Source organism: Belonocnema kinseyi, chromosome 9 (assembly GCF_010883055.1).
Source record: "Belonocnema kinseyi isolate 2016_QV_RU_SX_M_011 chromosome 9, B_treatae_v1, whole genome shotgun sequence".
Lineage (NCBI taxonomy): Eukaryota > Metazoa > Arthropoda > Insecta > Hymenoptera > Cynipidae > Belonocnema > Belonocnema kinseyi.
In genome coordinates, this window is record NC_046665.1 from 89,073,777 (window position 1) to 89,097,767 (window position 23,991).

At 27.0% G+C, this 23,991-nt stretch overlaps 1 protein-coding gene across 1 annotated transcript in view; it reads right to left on the reverse strand.

The window, feature by feature from the left end:
• LOC117179523 (nuclear pore complex protein Nup88) overlaps positions 1–23,991 on the reverse strand; it is a 490,092-nt gene that overhangs the window by 260,987 nt on the left and 205,114 nt on the right. The window lies entirely within an intron of this gene.

Below are 23,991 nucleotides of genomic sequence, written 5' to 3' on the forward strand. Positions count from 1 at the left end.
GATAGAAAGGTTATTGCTTTAATAGAGGGAAAAAATTCCCAGTTATTTCACGATCTGCAAAAATGTTTACGGCTACTGCAATTAAAAAATTTTGCTACAGGTAAGGGTATTCTGGAAAGTTAGGGCATTTCAGGAAAAACCTGAAAGAGTTCGGGAATTTTTGATAAACTGTTGTTGAAGTTTAGGGCTCATCTACAAATTATGTACAGCGTTTTTTTGAAATTTAGACCGTAAGATTTTCTATAAATGAATGAAGAAAAAATTAGATTTAGCAAAGAAAAATTGATGATAAACAAGTAAGTTTTAGCAACGTATAATTTTACTATTTTATTTTTAGAATTTTGGTTGTAGACTCATTTTGTTGTGAAAAACTCCATTATTTGATTTAAAAGGTAATTATTTTGTTGAAAATTCAATAATTTGGTTCAAAAGTAATTGTTTTTGGGTTAAATTTGTCCTTTTGGTTCAAATATCAACTGTTTTCGTAAAAAATTTAAACTATTTTGATGAAAATTAATTTTTTTTTTACTGAAAACTTTAACTATTCATTTTTGATAACAAATTTTTTGTTTTAAAATTCATTTATTTTATTAAAAACTCACCTTTTTGTTTAAAATTCAACACTTTTGTTTGAAAATAAATTGTTTGTTAAGAATTTATATTTAGGGATCTAAAATTCAATTTTTTTGATAAAAATTCGTCTTTTGGATCTGAACTATCAACTATTTTGTTAAAAAATTGATTTTTTTTACTAGAGAATTTAGCAATGCGTTTTTGCTAAAAAAACTTATCTTTTTCATATAAAAATTCACTTATTTTATTTAAAACTCGGCTATTTGTTTTAAAATTCAACACTTGTTCGAAAATAAATTGTTTGTTAAGAATTCATATTTAGAGATCTAAAATTCAATTTCTTTGATAAAAATTTGTGTTTTGGATCTAAACTATCAACTATTTTGGTAAAAAATTCAACTAGAAAATTAATTTTTTAAACTTTAAAAATTTAACAATGCATTTTTCCTAAAAAAAAGTATCTTTTTTATTTTAAAATTCACTTTTTTTTATTTAAAACTCGTCTTTTTGCTTTAAAATACAACCCTTTTGTTCAGAAACTAAATTGTTTGTTAAGAATTCATATTTTTCGATTGAAAATTCATCTGCTTTGATGCAAATTCGTCCTTTTATTCTGAACTATCAACAATTTAAGTAAAAAAATTCAACTAGAAAATTAATTTTTTCAACTAAAAAATTTAGCAACGCATTTTTTCTAAGATATTCATCTTTTTTATTCTAAAATTTATTTATTTTATTTAAAACTCATTTTTGCTTTAAAATTGAACATTTCTATACATTTCTGTTTTGAACTAAATTGTTTGTTAAAAATTCATATTTTGGGAACTAAAATTCCAACTTTTTTGAATAGACATTTTAAATATTTCTGGTTAAGAAATTAGGGTGGCCGTTTTAAACGATGAAATAAATTCCCGGTTTTTTCCCGGTTCGCAAATATTTTTCACGGTCAATGAAATTAAGAAAATGAAACACAAAAGCTACAAAATTTTCGCTTGAGGTAATAAAAACTGAGCTTTAAATGAAAGCACTTAAAGTGAAACTGTTAGATTTTGAACTTTTAAAATTGAAATTTAAAAGTTTTTCATTAAAAAATGTTGTATTCAAATGCTCAATAATTTACGCGTTTAAAACTGAAGGTACTAGCATTTTTCAATATAAAAAAATATAAATCCACGTTATCATTTTCAATGCTCTGAATTAAAAAAATCAATCAATGAACTTTAAAATCTTTAAAATTATATTTTATTTATATTTTAAGGAATTTTAAGCTAGAAACATCAAATTTTGAAAAACTGAAAAAATTTTAATTCAGCACTTCTTAAATTAGAAATTCGATTATTTTCTTTTTAAATAGTTTAAACACCCTTGGAAAGATTCAAAATTTTATTTCTTTTTTAAAATTTATTTACTTTATTTTAATCTTGAAAAATTTAGAAGTCGTTTTAAATTGGTTTTAAATTTAAAATTATTTTGGAAATGTTTTCAGAAGTTCTAAATATCTGTCAAAATTAATTGAATTTTTTCTACAATTTTCAGAAAATTTCTTTACAATTGGGATGTATAAATAACAATTGTTCATTCATTATTTGTAGGCGAAATTTTAGTAATTTTAATAGATATGTAGAAGTTTTGAAAAGATTCAAACTTAATGTAAAACTTGAAATGATTGCCTAATATAAAACAAAATCTAGATTTTTTCAGATTTTAAACATAAAAATAAGATTCTTTTCAAGAATTGTGAAAGGCTTCAAGAGAATAAAAACATTTTCTTAAGATTCCTAGTAAAATTGAAAATAACTTTTCATTTCGAAAAATTATTTTAAGAGAATATTCAAAAAGTTTTTCAAAGATTTAAACAAATTTTTCAAAAAAGATCCTAGAACATTTTACTTTAATTTTTCTTCGATTCAAAAATACCTTCACATAAATTGATTCAAAATAATATTATATTTAAAATTTAATTAATCCGTGGCCCTATTTTGAGGGCTATGTTTTTAATTTAATTTCTATTTGATTCAAAAATACCTTCTCATAAGTTGATTCAAAATCTACAATTTCAATTTCAAAATAATTTTAGAATTTAAAATATAATTAATTCGAGGCCCTCTTCTGAGGCCCTGGTTTCTAATTCAATTTCCATGTGATTAAAAAATATCATCACATATACTGATTCAAAATCTAAAATTTCAATTTCAGAAGAATTTTTGAATTTGAAATTGAATTAATTCGAGTCCGTATTCTGAGGCCCAGGTTTTCTATTCAATCTCTATTTGATTCAAAAATACCTTCACATAAATTGATTAAAAGTCTACAATTTCCATTTCAAAAGAATTTTTGAATTTAAAATTTTATAAATTCGAGACCCTATTCTGAGGCCCAGGTTTTTAAGAAAACTTTCTAGAATTTGCATGATAATTTTTAATCTTTTTAAAAATCCTAAATATCTCTTAAAATGCTCAAATTTTTTCTACAAATGTCCATTTGTAAATTATACATTAAAATTTAAAAATTTCACTCACAAATTAAGCATTTTTCAAATACAACAATTGAAATTGTAACGTTCAAAATTTAAAGCCTGTTCGAAATTTTAACGATTCCAGGTTTTCTATTTAAAGCAATCCAGTTAAAGATTCTTCACTTTTAAATATTTGGTTTCAATATTTTAAATTTAATAAAATCCTTTAATTACGAATATATTAGTATGAAGTTATTTTTAAGTTGAAAATAGTTTATAAACTTTCAATCATACGTTCACATTTGTTTAATGACTAAAACTTTCAAATTGAAACCTTTAAAGTTTTAACGTTCAAATCTGAAAAATCTTAAATTTTGAACTGGTTTAAAATCGTTTTTGTTCACTTTTTATTACTTTAAGTACAGATAAATTTTAAAAAATTTATTTATTTATTAAATAAAAATGTTTTTTATCAAAAATTTTCAACATCAAAGGCTTTTATATTTATTTGTTGAAGTCTTTAAGAAAGCATTTAAAAATTCTTTAAATTAAAAATGTAAGCTTAGAAATAAAAACTTGAAATGGAAAATTGTTCAAGTAAAAAAATGTTGAATAACGCATTGTAAGCTAAATAATAGCATAATTGAAAAACACAACAATTCCATTAATTATTAAAAAACTGTTAAAATTAAACGTGTACAGATTTTTCTTCTACAAATTTTTAAAATTTTCGTTAAAAGAAATTTCCCGGTTTTTCCCGATCTAAAAAAAATCCCGGTTTTCCCGGATCAGCGGCCACCCTGGAAATATAAATCTACGCTATCATTTTTAAAGCTCTAAATCAAAAATAATTCTGCCTTTCAATCTACCATTATCAACAAATTAAAAAATAAAATATATCTCTCTTCTTAATCAGTGCAAAATTGAAAATAAAAAGTTCCAAATTCGCCCTTCCCCCTCTTCGTCAAATCCATAAAAATATTAAAGACAAATTTTGCCTCTTCTAATTTTGGAAAAAAATTATTAGCAAAAGTTTCCTATCTTCAACTCAATAAAAATTTTCAAAACTAAAGGGATATCAACTATTTTGTTAAATAATACGGCTTTTTGGTTTAAAAATCCATCTGTTCTCATAGAAATTAAACCTTTTTTGTCTAAAAATGAACGTTTTTATTTAAAAATGTATCTATTTCTGTTAAAATATCAACTATTACATTTCTTATTGAGAATTTATCGTTTTTATTTGAAAATTTAGTTGAAAGTAGAACTACTTTGTCAAAAATTAATTTTTTTGCGATTCATCATTAGGATTTGGAAAAAATATATTTTTGTTATTGAGAATTCTTTTTTTGTTCGTTGAAAATAAATTCTTAACCTGAAAATTGAACTATTCCATGTTTGGTTGGAAATATATCTTCTTTAGGCGAAAATTCAACTTTTTTGGTTCAAAATTCATTTTTCTGTTCCAAAATGTAACTACTTTGTTGAAACTTAATCTTTTTGGATGTAATTTCGTTTCTTTGGTTGAAATTTGTTTCAAAAGAAAATGAAATTTTTTATTTTTGGTTGAGAATTGATGCTTTTTAATTTAAAATCCATCTATATGGTTCAAAATTTGTCTGTGAGCAAAAAATTAGTTTTTTTGGTTCAAAATTATATAACTGAGCTGAAAATCATTTTAAGCAATTTTAATCTGGAAATATTAAAAATTGAGCGATGACATTTTCTTATAAAATAAACACTTCTTAAATTAGATGTAAAATTATTTTGATTTCAAATAGTTTGAAAATTCTTTAAAAAAACTTTAAAATTTTATATTAAAATCCTCAAAAATCGACACTCAGAAAATTGTTTGAATGAAACAAACATTTGTTTGACACTATATCAAAAATAGGATTTGTTTGATCGAGATAAAGTTTGCTTGAGTTAAACAATGGTGTTTTTGAATCAAATACCCTTTATCTGAATCAAACAAATATTTATTTGATTTAATAAAATATTTGTTTGACCCTATATCAAAAGAATAATTTGTTTGATTCAAACAAACATTTCTCTGAATGTACATGTTGTTTTAGATTTTTAAAAAATTTTTATTATTTTTGAAATTTTTTCAGAACTTCTAAAAATTTTTGTATTGTTTGCACCGAAATTCCAGTATGAATAGTAGGATTTTGTCAGAATAAATAGACACTTCGTTAAAATTATTTGAAAGAATTTTAAAATTTTAAATTAATTTTGAATTTTTCAGAACTTCGAATTATTTCTTAAAATTTAATTTCAATATTTGTTTATACAACAAACTTCAACAATTTTACTCACAAATTGAAAGTTTTCTAATAGAACAATTAAAATTGTAACGTTCAAATTAATTTTTTTGCTCAGTTTTGAACATATTATTCTAATTATTGATTTTAAATGAATAGTCAAATATTTCAAAATATTAGGCAATGGATTTTTTTCTTAAATAAAAAATGCAAATTCTTAAATTCTAGACTAAAACAATATCTGAAACTTAATAAATTTAAACATAACAATTAATTAATAATAAATTAATTATTAAAAATAATTTTTTTCAATTGAAACTGTTTAATAGAAAGATATTTCTAAATATTCAGTAATTTTTATTTCTCTTAATTGAAAAATTTCAAATTGAATATTTTAAGATTTTCGATAATTGTACGGTTTAAAAAAATTATATTGCAAGTGTAAATATTATAAACAAACTCAATAAACAAATGCATTAATCAGGCATTTTTTGACAGCAAATTTCGTTTTTTTTCGATGTCATTTTCTTAAATTAGGAACTATGACAATTTTAGAAAAATTCATAATTTTTTTATGAATCTTCTGATTTTTCGAAATAAATTTAATAAAAAAATGCATAGATAAGGCATTTGTCAAATAGAAAAATTAGTTTTTTTTTTGGATGACAACTTTGTAAATTAGGATCTTCACGGTAATTCCAGAAAGAATGCATAATTGTTGATCAATTTTCTAATTTTTTTAAACAATTTTAATTTCAAAAATGCATTATTAAGCCGACGGAAAAGTTCTTTTTTTTATGTCAGACTTTTTAATTGCACTCTTCATCATAAAATCAGCAACATTCATGACTAGTTGCTCAATTTTATGATTTTTTAAAACGAATTTAACAAATAAATGCATTATTCGGTCATCTGTGGATGAACAAATTCTTTTTTTTTCGATATGTCTCTTTTTAATTGGGTTTAATTTAAAATTGTTTTTTTTTAAATAATTTCAGGAAAATTCATAATTAGTTGATGAATTTTATAGTTTTTTAAAAACAAATTAATTAAGCAAATGCATTATCATAAGTGATGATAAAATTAAACTGAAAGGTCTGAGATTTAAGAAAAAAAAGCACTTTCCGTCAAAAATGCTCAAATAATGCATTTTTTTATATTAAATTCGTTTAAAAAATTATAAAATTTATGATCTAATCATGAATGTTGCTGAATTTATTATGAAAATCACAAGTGAAAAGTCTGATATCGAAAAAAAGTAATTTTTCTGTGAACAGATGCTCCAATATTGCATTTGTTTATTAAAACTGTTTAAAAAATCATTTAAAAAAAAAACAAATTTGGTCTGACATAAGTATCAGTTCTGTCAGAGCAGTACTATCACAGCGAGTAGACAACTTCGAACTTCTACGGGTCTGCGGGTAATACAGATTGCATGATTACCGACAGAGAAGGATACAAGTCAAACTTTGTCATGTGATGAGTGGGTCACGTGGCTAGATTCCTACTATACCGACACTTTTTACTTCTCAATTTATTTTCAAACGAAGAGCCATATTGAGTTGAAAATTTGGGATAATGACAGAGTGGCCATTTTAATCGACGATAAAAATTCCCGGTTCGCAAACATTTTTCACGGTCAATGAAACTTAAAAAATTCGAATTTTAAAGCTTAACATTTTTCCATTTGAAGGAATAAAAAATAAACTATAAATTAAAGTACTCAAAATTGAACTCTTGAGTTTTCAACTCCTAAAATGGAACTTAAATTTTTTATCTCAAAAATGTTGTATTCAAATGTTCAATAAAAATAAAAATACATAAAATGGAAGTACTTTTATAAATTATGTAGAGTTCAAAGATTCATATTCAGTTCTAAAAATATATATCTACATTAAAATAATTTCCAATGCTCTATAAATTAAAGAATCAATCAATGAACACTAAAATTTTGAAAATTATATTATTTTTGAAATTTTTTCCAAACTTCTTAATATCTGTTAAAATTAATCGAATTTTTCATACGATGTTTAGTATATCCTACAAATTAAAAAAAAATCTGCAAATCTTACAGATTTTTTTTTGGCAATTTTGTAAATCTTTTAAAATCTTTTTGAATATTCTCTTAAAATAATTTTTAAAAATGAAAAGTCATTATCAATTTTCCTAGGAATCTCAAGAGAATGTTTTTTTGGTTCTTTTTAAACCCTGCTTAAAAAGCTTCTAAATTTTGTTTATTTGAAATATGTTATTTATATATCAAAAACTAATAATTTCACTTACAAATAAAAATTCTTTTCAAAATAACAATTAAACTTGTAACATTCAGAGTTTAAAAGTTCTTCGAAATTTTAATGATTTAAGGTTTTTCATGTCAAATAATTCAGTTTCAATCTGTATACTTTTAAATATTTGGTTTTAATTTAATCGTTTTAAATAAACAGTCGAATACTGCTAAAGATTAAATAATTATCCTTTATGTTAATTAAAAAAATTAAAATTGATTGTGTTAAAAATGAAATATTTTAGACTGAAACAAAATTTCAAATCTAATCAAATTCCTTAATTACGAATATATATTTATGAAGTTATTTTTAAATTGAAAATAGTTTGTGAGGTTTCAATCTGACGTTTACATTTTTTAAATAACTAAGACTTTCGAATTGAAACAGCTCATTTCTTAACGTTAAAACCTGAAAGTACTTACATTTTTAACGGATTTAGAATCTTTTTGTCAAAACAATTATTGTGCAATTTTTAATACTGAAAGTACAGATCCATTTTGAAAATATTTTATTTACAGCTGATAAAATAAAAATGGTTCTTTTCCAAAATTCTCAACTTCAAACGCTTGTACTTTTTACTTGTTTAAGTCTTCAGGACTGCATTTTAAAATTCTTCAAATTAAAAACGTAAGATTAAAAATAAAAATCTAAAATGGAAAATTTTTTAAGTAAAAGATTTTCGAATTAGATATTGTGAACTGAATGATATAATTAAAAAATATAATTAAGCTAACTACTTTTAAAAACGTTTGAAATCGAACTTGGACAGATTTTTCTTCCAAGGATTTGTAAAATTCCCGGTCAAAACATAAATTCACTGTCATTTCCCGGTTTTTCCCGGTCTCTAAAATTTCCCGGTTTTTGTGGTTTCCCAATTCAGCAGCCAGACCCGTCTTTCTCCGTAAAAATTAGTTGGAATATACAAACAGTGTTGGTAAGGTAGGAATCTAGTCACGTGACCCACTCATCACATGGTCTTAATGCGTCGGAAGATATTTTTTATTTTCATAAATAAAATGTTTCTTCCCCTAACTCTGTGCCTTGTCACAAACGGTCCTTTAATATTTATTAATATTTTTCCGAACATTTTTTCTGCATTATTTAAACTTTTATTTTTCAATATGGGTGAAAAAATATTGATCTCAGGACAGCCTTGATAAACTGGTAGACTCGTTACATGGCCTTAAAACGGCCACCCTGATTAAGACAAATTTGAACCCAGCCCTTTCAGAAATCGGCTAAAATGTAGAAACAGGGCGAGAAGGATGCCCTTTTACACATAAGGGGTGAAGTGGAGGGGGGGGGGGTATAATGCACATAAATGTAGGAAACGAGGAGGATGTAGTGAAATAATGCAAAGCAAACCCGTGTACGTTTGTCTGAGATATAGTCCAGCATTTGTCCATATTAAGGTGCTGTCGCGAGCTGGGAGTCCGGGGGCTGGAAAATTATATAGCCTGAGCATCAGCCGTTATTATCAGTCAACCTCGCATTCCAGACGATAACAGTGTGGATCTCGGGCACCCGTTATATTGCCATTCATCACGAGACGAGAGTACGTACGCGCAATTTTCCGTTACAACCCCCCCCCCCCTTCCCTTCAACAACCCACTCTCTATTTTCTCTCTTGTCTCTCTTTCTCTCACGTATAGACCATTCTGCCTCGTCTTGGTGGTTGGTATTTCGCCAATTTTCATATGTGGATTGTGGACTCGACTGCTCCCAGGGCACATGGAAACCCCATAGACAATAATAGAATAGCAAATCGTAATGAGAACAATGCTGGAAACGTGATGGTAATCATAATCGTAATGAATGTAGTTACCAACGCCTGAAACTGCGAATAGCGAGACAAAATGTTTTAGTAAAATGAGGGTGGACAATTATTTAGAGAGGGAATTAAACTTCAATGGCATCATCTTCGTAGCTCATTTAGGAGGTTCTTTTTGATAAAAATTTCTGTTTCACGAATACCTTTTAGGAGAACTTAGATTAATTTCCAGAAAGGTGAAATCTCGATTCTAAATTCTGAAGTTTGATTAACTGAAAAGTTTCAGTAGTTACCTAATAATAAAAATAATTTTTTTTTAATGATTACAATGTACCATGATCTATTTTTGTTCTTCGGTTCCGTTTGAGGGTACACTTGAAACCAATATTCATATTTACAATTTTTTTTAATCAAATAACCTGCTTGTTTACATGAGTCAAAAATAAGGTGGTCAGAGACAAATGCTTTTGAAAAATTTACAACATTCTCTATATTGTTTGTAAATAAAAAACAAGAAACTTGTCTTTCTCAGGCTCAATAATTTACGAGTATAAAATGGAAGCTACTAACAATTTTCGATTAAATAGTTTTAAATTAAATGCAGTTAAACTGCCAAACAATTTTTTTCTAACTTTTACGAATTAGAGTTTAAAGATGATTTAGCTTTAGTTCCAAAAATATAAATCCTGGTTATCATTTTCAATGTTCTAAATAGAAGAATCAATGAGTTAATTTTAAAAACTTTATTAAATCATTTTAAGTTATTTTAAGCTGGAAACATTAAAAATTAACCGATTACATTTTTTTATAAACTGAACACTTTTCAAATTAAAAAGTGAAATTATTTTCATTTTAAATATTTTTAAAATCCTTAAAATGCTTGAAAATTTTACATAAAAAACTTGCAACATCTGCATGCTGTTTAACACTTTTTCAATATTTTTTCAGAACTTCCAAATATATTTTTAAATGATTCGAATCTTTCTCAAATTTGTCTTACATTTTTTTTTAATGCTGTCAAATCAAAAAAATTTCCTAAAAATCTTCCACATTGTTTTTTGATTATTTTATAAACATTTCTAAATCTTTTGAAATATTCTCTTCAAATTAATTTTTTAAAATAAAAATTCATTTTCATTTTGCCAAGGCAGTTAGTTTTGAATTTTTTTGAAACTTCTAAATATCTCTTTAACTTTAACTCTTTATGAACACTGTAAAGTTCAAAATTTAGTTTTAAATATTGATTTTATAATGAAGGATTTTAAATAAACAGTCAGATATTTCTCAACATCACGTAATTGTGCTTTTTCTCAATTAAAAAATTTCAAATTCAATGGTTTAAAAATGGAATTTTTTACACTGAAATATTTGGAATTTAATAAAAGCCTTTAATTATGAATATATTGTTTTGAAGTTATTTTAAAATTGAAAATAGTTTATAAAGTTTTGATCGTGCGTTTATATTTGTTTAATAAGAATTTCCAATTGAAACCGTTTAATTTTTAACGTTTATATTTGCAAATTCTAAAATTGTAAACTCATTCCGAATCGCCTTGTAAAATCAATTATTAGTTATTTTTTAAATCTTAAAGTACAGTTCATTTTCAAAAATCGATAATTAACTTATGTTCACACATACAACGCTTCTAATTTCTAACTGAATGATATAATAATTAAAAAATATAAAAATTCGACTAATTATTTAAAAAACGATTGAAATCAAACTTGGACATATTTTTTATTCTAAACATTTGGCAAAATTCCCTGTCATTTTCCGGTTTCGCGGTCCAGCGGCCACATTGCTTTCTTTCTTTATGATAGTGTTTTCTCAAGCAAAAAAAAAATTGAGTATAAATATTTCTGATAGATTGACAAATGTTTTACCCCCTTAGCACTCTGAAACATAGTTTTTCTCCGATTTTAAGAATCAGAATAATATTACTGATGTAATTTAAAATAAAATACATTATTTTTAAAAGAGATATTTTCAAAACTTGCAAGACACATTTATGTTAACAATGTTTTTGGCAATTTCATAGTTTTAAATGACTTGCCATTATTTATCCAACTTCAGATAAAAATATTCCTGTGACATACTACGTTATTAAAATTAAACAATTTTTAAGAAATTGACATGAAACAATAGTAAGAAAAATTTTAATCACAAAAACTGTTATTAAAATCAATATTTTGTAACTTTTCAGGTTTTTTTGTAGAAATAATTTTTTTCAGAATAAATGAATGATGATCATATTTTGATGATTCAAATCATATAGAACATTTGCTTTATTTGTCAATGTGAATTTATTGAAAGATAAGTTATTTCTTATGGTACAAATTTCGAGAGATTTAGTTAATATGTATAATTTAGAAGCTTTAATGAAATATATTACAAGATATCTAATAAAAATGTAACCATTGCATGATAAAATAAATAAAATATTTGATCATTTCTATAATTTGTTTCTAAAGTCCATTAAATTCAGTTTAAAACGCTCTAAATTCCTAACATTTCAAGAAAAAATATTGCGTTCTCCGAAACATAGATGAATTTTTAACCAAATAGTTTAATTTTGAACCAATCTTATGAATTTTCATAGAAAATTATCCATCTTTAACTAGAATAGTTGAATTTCAAATTAAAAAAGACTAATTTTCTACTCAAATGATGAAATTTCAACTGAAATAGTTGAATTTTCAACGAAGTAGTCTAATTTCTAAACCAAGGTGATACATTTTTATCGAAAATTATTCAATTTAACTTGAATAGTTAATTGTTGACCAAAAAAATAAATCTGTCCAAATAAAATGCTAAATTTTCAACCGAAAATAAAATAGTTAAGATTTCAGATAAAAAAGTAATATTCAACAAAAACAAAGAAACGATTTTTCAACCTAATAGTTAATTTTATAACCAAAGTGATGCATTTTCTACTGTTGAAATTTCAACATAATAGAAAACGAATTATCTAAAAAAGAGTTCTGGCAAATAAACTTTCCATCAAGAACATTAATTATCTTCCAAAGAAGACAAATTTTGCAGAAAATACTTGAATTTTTAACTAAACAGGTGAATTTTTAACTAAAAAGATAAATTTTCAGCAAAAACTGGAATAGTTAAATTTTTAGGTAAACAAATTAATTTTTAACTAAAGAAAAAAACAAGATTTTTCAACGAAATAGTTTAATTTCATCCATTGTGATTAATTTTCAACTAAAATGATAAACCTTCAACTCGAATAGTTGAATTTTAACCAAAAAGATCTCTTTTCAACTAAAATGATAAATCTTTAACTGATATTTTCAACGAAGGAGATTAATTTGCTACAACAAAAACAATTTTTTACTTATACAAATGAATTTTCAACGAAACACATGAATTTTCAGAAAAAACCTAAAAGATGAATCTCCAATCAAAATGATCTACCTGATACTTTTAAAAAATGCATTTGTAAGAAAACATTATAATTCTAGACCATAAAGTTAATCTTTCAACCAAAAAAGAATAATTCTCAACGAAATATATAATAGCTGATGTTTTACGCTAAACAATATTTTAATTTCTAATAAAAAACAGTTAAATTCAAACTAAAAAGACAATTGTTCATGTAGATTTGAATTTTGAACCAAGAAATATTTTTCAGTTGAGAGCGAACAAATATCAACCAAATGGTCAAATTTTTAAACAGAGAGATAAATTTCTCACAAATATTAATTTTCTAAAAAAAGGTAGAAATTAAAAAAAAATACATAAATTTTCAACCAAATTCTTGAATTTTCAACTAAAAAATTTATATTTTTAACCAAGTAGTTCAATTCTTAACTAAAGAAGACCAATTTTAACTAAAAATAGCACAGTAAAATGTTAAATTAAAAAAATTAATTTTCAATCAAAAAAGGAATGAATTTTTAACCAAATAGATAAATTTTCAACTAGAATCATAAATCTTAAAAAAAATATATATATATTTTGTTAACCAAGTGGTTCATTCTTCAAGAAACAAATAGAAATATTAACAAATACAAAAAAACACGAATTTTCAAGTAAATAGATTAATCCAGTAATACACAGCTAGTTTTAAATAAACATGGTCATTCAATTTTATATCACAATTTAAACAAAATTCAGCACGCTTTGGAGAAAATTCCCTGATTTATTTTTCCAGGTAATAAGGCAACCTTAATAACTATTGATCTCAAAACAATACTGGCTAGAAACCAATAACCAACTTTTCTCTAACAAATTAAAAAAAAACGGAAAGTCTAATTTCTCTGGAGACAAATTCACGGGAGTGCTTCGACTCCTGGTGTTTTGGAATTTGAAACGATCGTTCTCGACGTGCGTTATGCGAATACGTGTGTGCGAGATAGTGAATGGAAGTTGGGGCTGGTTTGTATGGGGGGGGGGGTCGTGAATATAAAGGGGTGCCGTGCGAGTGCCATCGCCGGCGCCGCGCGCGAGCCTGTAATGCGTTATTAATGAACAGCAAGAATTTCATTAAAGATTGTTTGTATATCAAACTGTCCACTAAATTATGTCCTATAACCCCCCGTGGTAGCGTGGCGCCTTCCCTGGAAGGCCTGGAAACTATTGGCTCTCTCTCAAGTACCGAAAATTCTCTCCCGTGTTTCCCAATCCAAAATCATTCACTCCCTCATTTTTTCCCACCAGAAAAATAATTTTTAGAATTTTTTCTGTGGCAATTCTCGGTGCCTGCTTGATTTGGGAGACTTTTTTGTATAAAATCAATGAGGGTTCTGATTTTTCGGATAGAGGAGTTCACAGAGTCAGTTATTTCGCGACCTTTGGGACATACATTATTAGGGGATAGTGTGTGAGTTGGGGAACAGAGATGGCAAATTAAGTGTGATGCAAACGAAGGAAGATAGGAACATGAGCCAGAATGAGGGACGGGAGATACAGTTAATCGTTGGAAAGCTATTAACTTTGGACTGGAATGCCCCACACCGCCTCATTTCGTTCAATGCAAATTTGCAACCCTGTAAACGATCCTGTGAAAACAGACCAACTTGGGATCAACTTTAGTTGTGAATTCTGTTTGCAGTTCTAATTTATATTGGACTGGAAAAATAAAATAAAATATTATGAGTCAAAGTAGGCACCACGCGCCCATAAAAAATGGGTTCGTAAACTATTGGGATGTTAATTAAGTCGTTCAAGCTTTCCCCACCCATATTTTATCTCCCCTCCTTCCCCTACATTCTCCTCTCCAAACTGCACCCATCACCACCTACCTCATCTTCTTTCACCACCACTAACCCCCCTCTACTCGCTTTCTCAGATAACACTCCCCCTTTCCGACTTTCCTTCCCCAGTCATTACTTTGTCTCCACTATTTAACCTCATTTCTAACAATTTCCCCTAATTTTCCCCAACACACTGATTCTATTTCTCTCCCCTCATTAACTCCCACTTCACCTACGTCAATATCTCCTCATTTTCCATAACTTACCTCCCCCCCTTAATTGCCCTACCACCCCCACTCGTTTCCCCTCCAGGGTGGCCGATTTAATCGAAGAAAAAAATCTCGGCTTTTTCCCGGTTTGCAAATATTTTACTCGGTCAATAAAATTTTAAAAATCGAACTTCATTCTGAACAGTAAAAGTGCAAGTAATAAAAAAATAAACAACAAATTAAAGCATTCAAAGTGGAACTTTAAAATTTTTAACTTTTGAAATTGATGTTTAAAAGTTTTCAAATTCAAAAATGTTGTATTCAATTGCTCAATAATTTACACGTATAAACTGGAAGGTATTGACGCTTTTCAAGTGAATAATTTAAAGTTTAATGAATTGAAACTGCAAAAATCAAAATGTTTAACATTCATAGTTTATAGAGTTTAAACACTTGATGAAGTTCTAAAAATATAAATCCACGTTAACATTTTCAATACTCTAAATTGAAGATTCAATCAATGAACTAAAAAATTTACAAAAAAATTATATTATTAAGTTCTTTTAGACTAGAAACATTAAAAATTTAAAAATAAGTTTTTTTAACTTAAAAGCTCTTAAATTAGAATTTAAATTGTTTTCATTTTAAATAGTTTAAGCATCCTTGAAAAGCTTTACAACTTTTTTTCAAAATCTTGAGAAATTTAGAAGTTATTTTAAATGTTTCTAAATTTTAAATTATATTTGCAATTTTTTCAGAACTTCTAAATAACATTAAAAATTAATTTAATTTGTCCTACAATTTAGAAAATCCCGCGAATTAAAAAAATCTCCTTAGAATTTGGATTTATTAATAACAATTGAACACTTCTTATTTTTATAAGAAAAATTCTATTAATTTCAAAATATGTTTAGAAGTTCCGAAAAAAAATTTCCACGCACTTCGTTTAAATAACTTCATATAATTTCATATCTAAAATTAATTTTGAATGTTTTCAATACTTCTTAATATCTCTAACAATTACTCAAATTTTGTTTTTGAAATAATAAATGGTCAATTATTATTTATGCATCAAATATTGTTAAATATTAAATAACTACCCCTTTTAAAATAATTTCAAATTAAATGATTTAAAAATGAAATAATTTAGACTTGAACAATATTTTTAATTTAATAAAAGCCTTTAGTTACGAATATATTATTATCAAGTTATTTCTAATTTGAAAATAGTTTATAAAGTTTGAATCAATCAATGGTCTTTCGTAATTGAAAATTCGCCTTCTACAGTCGAACATTATTTTCCTTCGTTGAAAATTTATGTTTTTGGTCGTAATTTCAAGAATTTGGTAAAAACGCCATTTTTCGGATAAAAATTAATCTGTTTTATTGAACATGTTTATTTTAGGATGGAAAATTCAACTATTTTGGTAGAAACTTAATTTCTTTGGTAGAAAATTTAAATAAGTATATTATGTAAAATTCGTTTTCTCGTTAAAAATTATTTCTTGAAAAAACAATTGAACTACTCCATTTCTAACTGAAAATCCATGTATATTGTTAAAATAACGTTTTTGAGTAGGAAATTAATATTCTTGCTTGAAATTTTTTTTGTTGTTAAAAATTAAATTATGCGTTGAAAATTCAACTATTTGGTTAGATCAACCGTTTGGTTAATAATTCATGAATTTTGTTTAGAATTCTTCTTTCTTTGTCAACAAATAATTCTTTTGACTGGAAATTTATCTAGTTTATTTTTGGGAAAAATTTATTTTTATTTTACAAAAATTAATGTATTTGGTTAAAATTTCGTTTCTTTTTTTAAATAGCATAAGAAGATTATTGCTATATTGTTAAAAATTCATTTTTTTGATTGAAAATTGAACGATTTTGATAATAAATTTAACAATGCTGTTAAGAATTCGTTTTTTTTGTTGTAGAAAATGGATTTTTTTAATATAAAAATTGAATTAATCCATATTTTATCCTAAATTTATATTTTTTTATTTAAAAAATCAATTTTTTCAAACTGAATTATTATTTTAAAAATGTAACTATTTGGTTAACAATTCTTGTAGCTTGTTAACCATTTGCCTTCTTTGATAGAAAATTCATCCTCTAGTTTGAAAATTCAAATTTTGGTTTAAAATTGAACTACTTTGATAAAAGTTTTTTTTTCGATAAAAAAAAAATTTTATACTTGAAAATGTAACTATTCCATTTTTGTTCAAAATTGTATTTTTCGTAGTTGAGAATTCAAATATTTAGTTGAAAAACGATATTTTTTAGTTAAAAGTTCAACTACTTGTTTGAAAATTAATGTGTTTTGATGAAAATTTAACTATTTGGTTAGAATTTTTTCTGTTGTGTTAAAAATTCAAAAATATAGAAAAATCCTATGCAATTCGGAGTCATCTTAAATAATCCCGAGTAATTCTCTATATGTAGGTAATCCAAGATAATTAGATATAATCCAAAGTAATCCACCTCCGCTGGAGCGCATTTTTAGTAGTTGTTTCCCCCTCGTTACCATATCACAACCTCGATTACAACCACAACTCGCGCACTAGCCAGTGGGCTCTCGGTGTACATTCTGTTGGGTGTAACGTGAAAAAAATGAATTTTTTACATTGAAGGGTGGAGTATGCACGTCCGGTCGGTCAGTTGATGTGACTCGCGCGAACACGAGGTGAAAGGAGAAAGGGGTGGAAAGAGAGAAAGTGCCCATAACGGGATTAGGTTTGGGAATTGTTGAATCATGTCCCACGTGTACGGAATAACGCGAATGCGCATTAAGTAATCATATTAGTGCCATGGTTTGATTAAACGAACGATCGCCAACGTGGGTGCAGCTCGAACGACCATTAATATAAAACTCGATTGTCATTCGACGACACACGTCACTTCATTAGCTAAGTCTATCAACTGATGAAGTATTATTATCACTGCATACTCTGCTGCCTCTCATGGCCTTCAGAGAAAACTATATCTGCTCATTTTACAGAATTAAAATATAGTAGGGAACTGTTAATACGACTAGCGGGCATACTACTAACAACAATTGCTGACATTAAAACTTGATAACTTGTTCCAAAAGGAGCGAGAAACTTTGTTTAAAAAACCGTTGCAAATATAATGGAATTCTACGTCGAATGAACACAAATAAAGATATTTTTTAGCTTTCAAAAATGAAATTATTTAATGGAAATAGTTACTGATTTATATTTTTTTTTTATAAAAAAAAAACTTTTTTGCGAAGTTTCAAGCATTATAAATTTGATGGTTGTGTTTCTATAAAATACAGATTTTTTCTACAAAACTTTATTTTTTTATAAAATTTTGTTTGTTCAGACTATTTTACTGGTCAAGAGAATTTTTGTTGTAAAAATGACTTTTCGCATTTTTCTCACAAAGCAGATTTGACAAAATGATAAGAAAAAAAGTTCACAAATTTAGAAAAACATAAGATGAAATAAAAAAATGTCCCCCCCCCCCCCCCCCCTAAAATCCACTTTATATGTTTTCAAAATTCAGCCGGGAAGGCAAAGTGGAATTTAATGGAAAACCCTGATTTTTTATTTTATCCAATATTTTTTTTTTTAATTCCTTGCGGTAATGAGAATTGTTTAATTTTCTTCAGAACGATACAAGAAATCACAATAGGATAATATATCGCAACTCTGTTAGTTTTTAATATTTTGGTCATTTTCCTGTGAATTTGGAAAGCGTAAAATATAACCGATGCTCCGTAGAATGGGAAATATAATATTTTTCGAGAAGTGAAAGGGGAGTGGGGGGCTGAACATCCCTCAAACGCAAGCGGCGAGGGACCCTACTTCTCTAGAAATATCCTAAATCCCCTTCTACAATTTAGCTATTCAATTGACCTAGGGCAGCCCACGACTCGTCCTCATGTGTATAAGTATGAGTCGTGGATCGCCCTTCGCTTTATCAGAGTCAGGAAAGAAAACCTTAATATATTAATTAGGGAAAAAGTTATAAAGGTTTAAAGAATTTTTGTTTGATAACAGCCAATAAATATCAAATACTTATAACTTTAAAAAGAGCTATTTTTCTGAAAATGTTAAAATATGCGTTCTTATTTCCTTTAAAAAAAACTATTTAAGATATGAATGACATAGAAATAGAATATTTTTTGAAGAGGGCAATCTACGACTCGTCCTCACATGTATGAGGGCGAGTTGTGGAACGAATTTAGATTTGCCGGAGTCAGGAAAGAAAACTTAAACACCCTAATTAGGTCAATAGTTATAAAGTTTTTTTAGCAAACAGTCCATAGATATCAAATACTTATAACTTTGAAAAAATCGTTTCTTCCAGCGTATTAAAATACGTGACGTATTATTTCCTCTGGAAAAAAAACTTACGAGTCGAATGATATAAAAAAAAATCCAAAAATATTTCGTATCCCGTTCTACAATACGAGAATTTATTGACCAAGTGCAATACACGACTCGTCCTCACAGGTATGAGAACGAAACGTGGATCGCCTTTAGCTTCACCAGACTTAAATATCCTAACTAGGTAAAAAGTTATAAAGGCTTAAAGTATTCCTTTTTTTAAAATACTTATAACTTTAAGAAAATAATTTTTTCTCGAAACGTTGAAATACGTGTCGCCTTATTTCCATTAAACGAAAAATACATTTAAGAGTCGAATAATTACTTGATTTGAAGTGACATTACCTGTAGAATTTGAAATTGATTCGATCTTTATATTTTAAACGACTTAAAATAATTAAGTCCAAAAAGTTTTATTTTAAAAGAATTAAGGTTTAATAATTGTTTAAGGTTCCACATTTAAAATTTTTCAATTTCGCAAGTTTTCAAATTAAACAATAATAATGAACCTACTAAAAGTGATAAATAGCAATTAGAATAAATAGAGAAATTTTGAAAAGGGAAGGATGGTAGTAAAATTTTAGTGGAATAATATAGCCGGACCTTCGAAAGTTATGACATCGTGACTGGACGGTAAAATACTTATATACGGACGCGAGATTAAGCCATAGCTCGAATTATGTATTTAATGCGACCGAAAATGTCCCAATTGGCCAGCAGGCAAGCTCCCCAATCCACCTCCTCGCAGCCTTTTCATTCTCCCAGGAACAGCAATTCACCACTGCCCTATCTTGCTCTGTTGTCCGGCATGGCAGTAGTAGGCCGCCCGCGAGTGGCCAAGCGACGTAAAATACGTTATTAAACTACATTAGCCAGGCTCAAATCATACTAAACGACGTAACTTACTTTGCCGCGATATTTCACGGTCGCTTTATGAATCCCAGGGTGCTACATCTCATTCCCGAATAAAAATCCTCCCTAATAAGCTGAGGTCGAAGGTCGGAAACTCCTCCTTTGAATTATCGCATTAAATACCATTTTGTCCATCGTGTTTAAAAAAAGAAATAAATCGCGTAAGACACAAAGGATCCGCGATACATAACTTGAACTCTAGATTTTTTAACTTTGAAATAAATTATCATCAGAGAATAGCATAATTTCTTATCGTATTTACAGACTAGATGGAGTAATGAATAAAAAAATTTTTTTAATTAAATTCTTTTCGTAGAAAAGATCTCCTTTCGCTCTTCTATCAAGCGTGCCACAGAATTTCCAATCGCTGGTCGATTGCTTTCCTACCAAGCTACTGGAGAGATCGAGAGAAGATCCTTGTTCAGAAATACACTCATTATTATGCCAGGGATAACAGAATAACATAATTTCTTAACGTCTTTATAGACTAGATGGAGTAACGGAAAAAAATTTTTATCTTAACTTTATTTGGTCTGTAGAGACGTTAAGAAATTCTGTTATTCTCTGATGATAATACAGATCCCTTGAAGATTTTGGCTTGCAAAGCCTTGCATAATGATGCGCGTATTTCTGAAAAAGGATACTTCTCTGGATCTCTTTGGTAACTCAATGGGAAAGCACTCGGCCGACAAATATTTTGACTAATGCTTAAATATTAAATCGAGGGGTTAAATATTTTTGAAGTCTAGTATACAATTCCCACAAAATCGAGTGAAAATTTTTAGAACCCCTTTAAATCTGCTTAGTTCCTCTAAAACTTCTGGAAAACTCTTCAATTCTTTTTAAATTCCTCAAAATTGTCGACATCAGTTAAAATACAAAATCCCTTGAAATTTCTTCAAATCTGATCATTTCGTTTGAAATCATATAAATACGTTAAATATGTACAAAATTCGTGAAAGCTCTGGAATCTCGTTACAGTCGCTTGAAATCTGGTATCCCTTGAAATCCTTCAGAAACTCTGAAAATTTGTTGACTTCCTCTAAAAATTCCTGAAAAACTGGTAAGCTTTTTTAAATCCCCTCAAACTCCTTGATATCTGCTAATTTTTTTTGAAACCCTATTAATCCCTTAAATATAGTGATATCCCTTGAAATCGTGTATAAAATTCCCATAAAATTTATATATCTATTTAAACTTCTCTACAAATGTTCAAATTTTTTTAATACTTTGATAACCCATAAAATTGCGTGAAACCTTTTCGAATCTTTTATAATACCCCAAAACTCGCCAATCTTTTTAAATCCCATCAAATCCGTAGAAATCCCATGGAATCTTTTAAGTTCTTTTGAAACCCTCTTGATCCCTTAAATATGGTCACTTACCTTGACATCTCAGAAATCCCTATAAATTATCATCATAAATACTTAAAAGTCCCTTAAAATTTCATTTTATTTAATTTATTCTACAAATATCTCTAGAAATTGTTTGAAATCCCTTGAAATCTTTTAAATATTGTTGATATCCTGGGTACTTTTTTAAAATCCTTGGAAATTTTAGAAAATCCTAGGACACTCTTTGTAAAACCCTTCGAAAATTTTAAATCAACTCAAACTTCTTGAAAATTTTTGAAATACCGTAAAATTTAAAGAATGCTTCGAAATATCTTGTAATCTACACACAGAAAACGATTGTGTTGAACCAAACATTTTTTTTTTTTGGTTGAACTATAGAATACGATTTTTTCATAGACAAATAAATCTTTGGTAGACTAAATTAAATTGTTTTGTTGTTTTGACTACATTTTTTGGTAGACGCAGTATTTGGTTCATCCAAAAACAAAATTTGAATAAGTCAATCAAATATTTGATTAAATCTAGCAAAATTTGTTTTATTTTTGATTGAAAGTTCCTTCTTCTTGGTTGAAAAGTCTCCGAATACATTTTTTTGTTAAGAATTTATCTTTTGTTTTTAAAAACTTTACTATTTGATTAAAAAGTGAATTATTTTGTTGAAAATTTAATAATTTTGTTAACAAGTCATACTTTTTGGTTCAAATTCTACTGTTTTGTTGAGAATTCGCCTTTTTGGCTTGATCATTAAAAAATTTGATTAAAATTTTGTTTCTTTCTTGACTAAAAATTTTTCTGAATTGAAAACTTAACTAGATATTTTGTTTATATTTTTGGTCTAAAAATGTATCTCTTTCTATATAAATTTCATCTTCTTTGGTTAAAAATGCAACTGCACGGTTATAAATTACGTTTTCCGATGATAATTCACATTTCTGGGCTGAAATTTCAACTGTTGTAAAAAATTGGCATTCTTGGCTCAAACATTAAACAATTTTAGCAGGAAAGATTATATTTGAGACTAGAAAATTAAACAATTTGGTATAGAATTAAAAAATTTGGTACAAATTTAAACTGTTCCCTAGGAAATCCATGTCTTTATTGAAAATTATTTTTATTCCCTGAAAATTTAATTACACAATTATTAGTTGAGAGTTGATCTTTTTTAGTATAAAAACATAACTATTTAGTTAAAAATTAATAAAATACAATTTGAACATCACATAGATTGCTCATAATATTTAGTTGAAAAATGATGTCATTTTTTGAAAATTCGTGTTTTCTGGAAGAAAATTCAACTATTTGGTTGAAAATTTATGAATTTTATTGAAAGTCTATCTTTTGAAGTGGACAATAAATTTGTGGTTGCTGTCAAAAATGCAACTGAATTGTTGAAAATAGAGTGCAAAAAGTAGTTGTATTAGTGAAGATTTTGAGAAAATAGTAGCATTAGTGAAACATTTTCAAAATAGTAGCAAAATAACTCTATCATTTAAAAAAATTGAATGAATAATAAAATAAACTAATAATAAAAATAAATCCATACCTTCTGATTTCTTACTTTCAGCGTCAAAGGTAAATAATTATTTTTGCTTTAACAATATAATAGTGCGCTAGAGACTGATAATTATAAACGTAGGTGGTTATTATATTTTTGTATTTGCTTCAAACAATTGCAACTAGTGAAGGAAAAATAATCCTTGGGGGATTTCATTGCATGCGGGCGCCAAGGTGCGAATATTACTGGGTGGTTTATCGAGATTCACCTAGTGAGAGGTGCGCTCATTAATTATTTAATTAATTATAATATTATTACAAAAGCTTCTCGCAGTCACGAGGGATCGCAAATTTCTGAACTCACGCGAATTTAATCATGCGTGAAGCCCAAGGCACACCGCGCCCTTTTCCACTTGAAAATTACGAGACGTTCTCAACATACTTTCCATTTCAGTGGAATGTGCTTTCTTAGGACCTGGTTTTAAAATTACAAGAAAGTGCAGTAATTAAACAAAAAAGTATTTCTATATAAAATATAGTTTTTTGGACGGCAAAATAATTTAATATTTCGTTTTCAGCGAAACAAGGTTTAAATTCTTAATCCAACAGAAATAAACATGAATTTCTAATAAAAGAATATGACTTTCCTATCATTGTATACATTTTCAATCCAAAAGGTCGAATTTTCAAGAAAAAAGTTAAATTTTCAAGCAAAAAATTTACTAAAAAAATACTTTAACTTTAAACCTAAGAAGAATTTTCAATAAGAATGTAATTTTTAATAAAAAGAGATGAACCTTGAACGAAGTAGTTTAATTTTCTACCATTTAAATTGAACCAAAAAACATAAATGTGGAACAAAATATTGCTGAATTCACAACCAAAAAGATCAATTTTCAAAGTAGAAAATTAATTTTCTACCCAAAAACGCGAATTTTCAACAAAACACATGATCTTTTTACAAACACAGTTGAAGTTTCCACTCGAAACTATGAATTTTTTAATAGAAAAGTTAAATTTCTACCAAGCAGTTAAGTTTTCGATTAAAAAGTTTAATTTTTATACAAATAGTTGCATTTCCTGTAAAAATTGTTAAATTTTCAACTA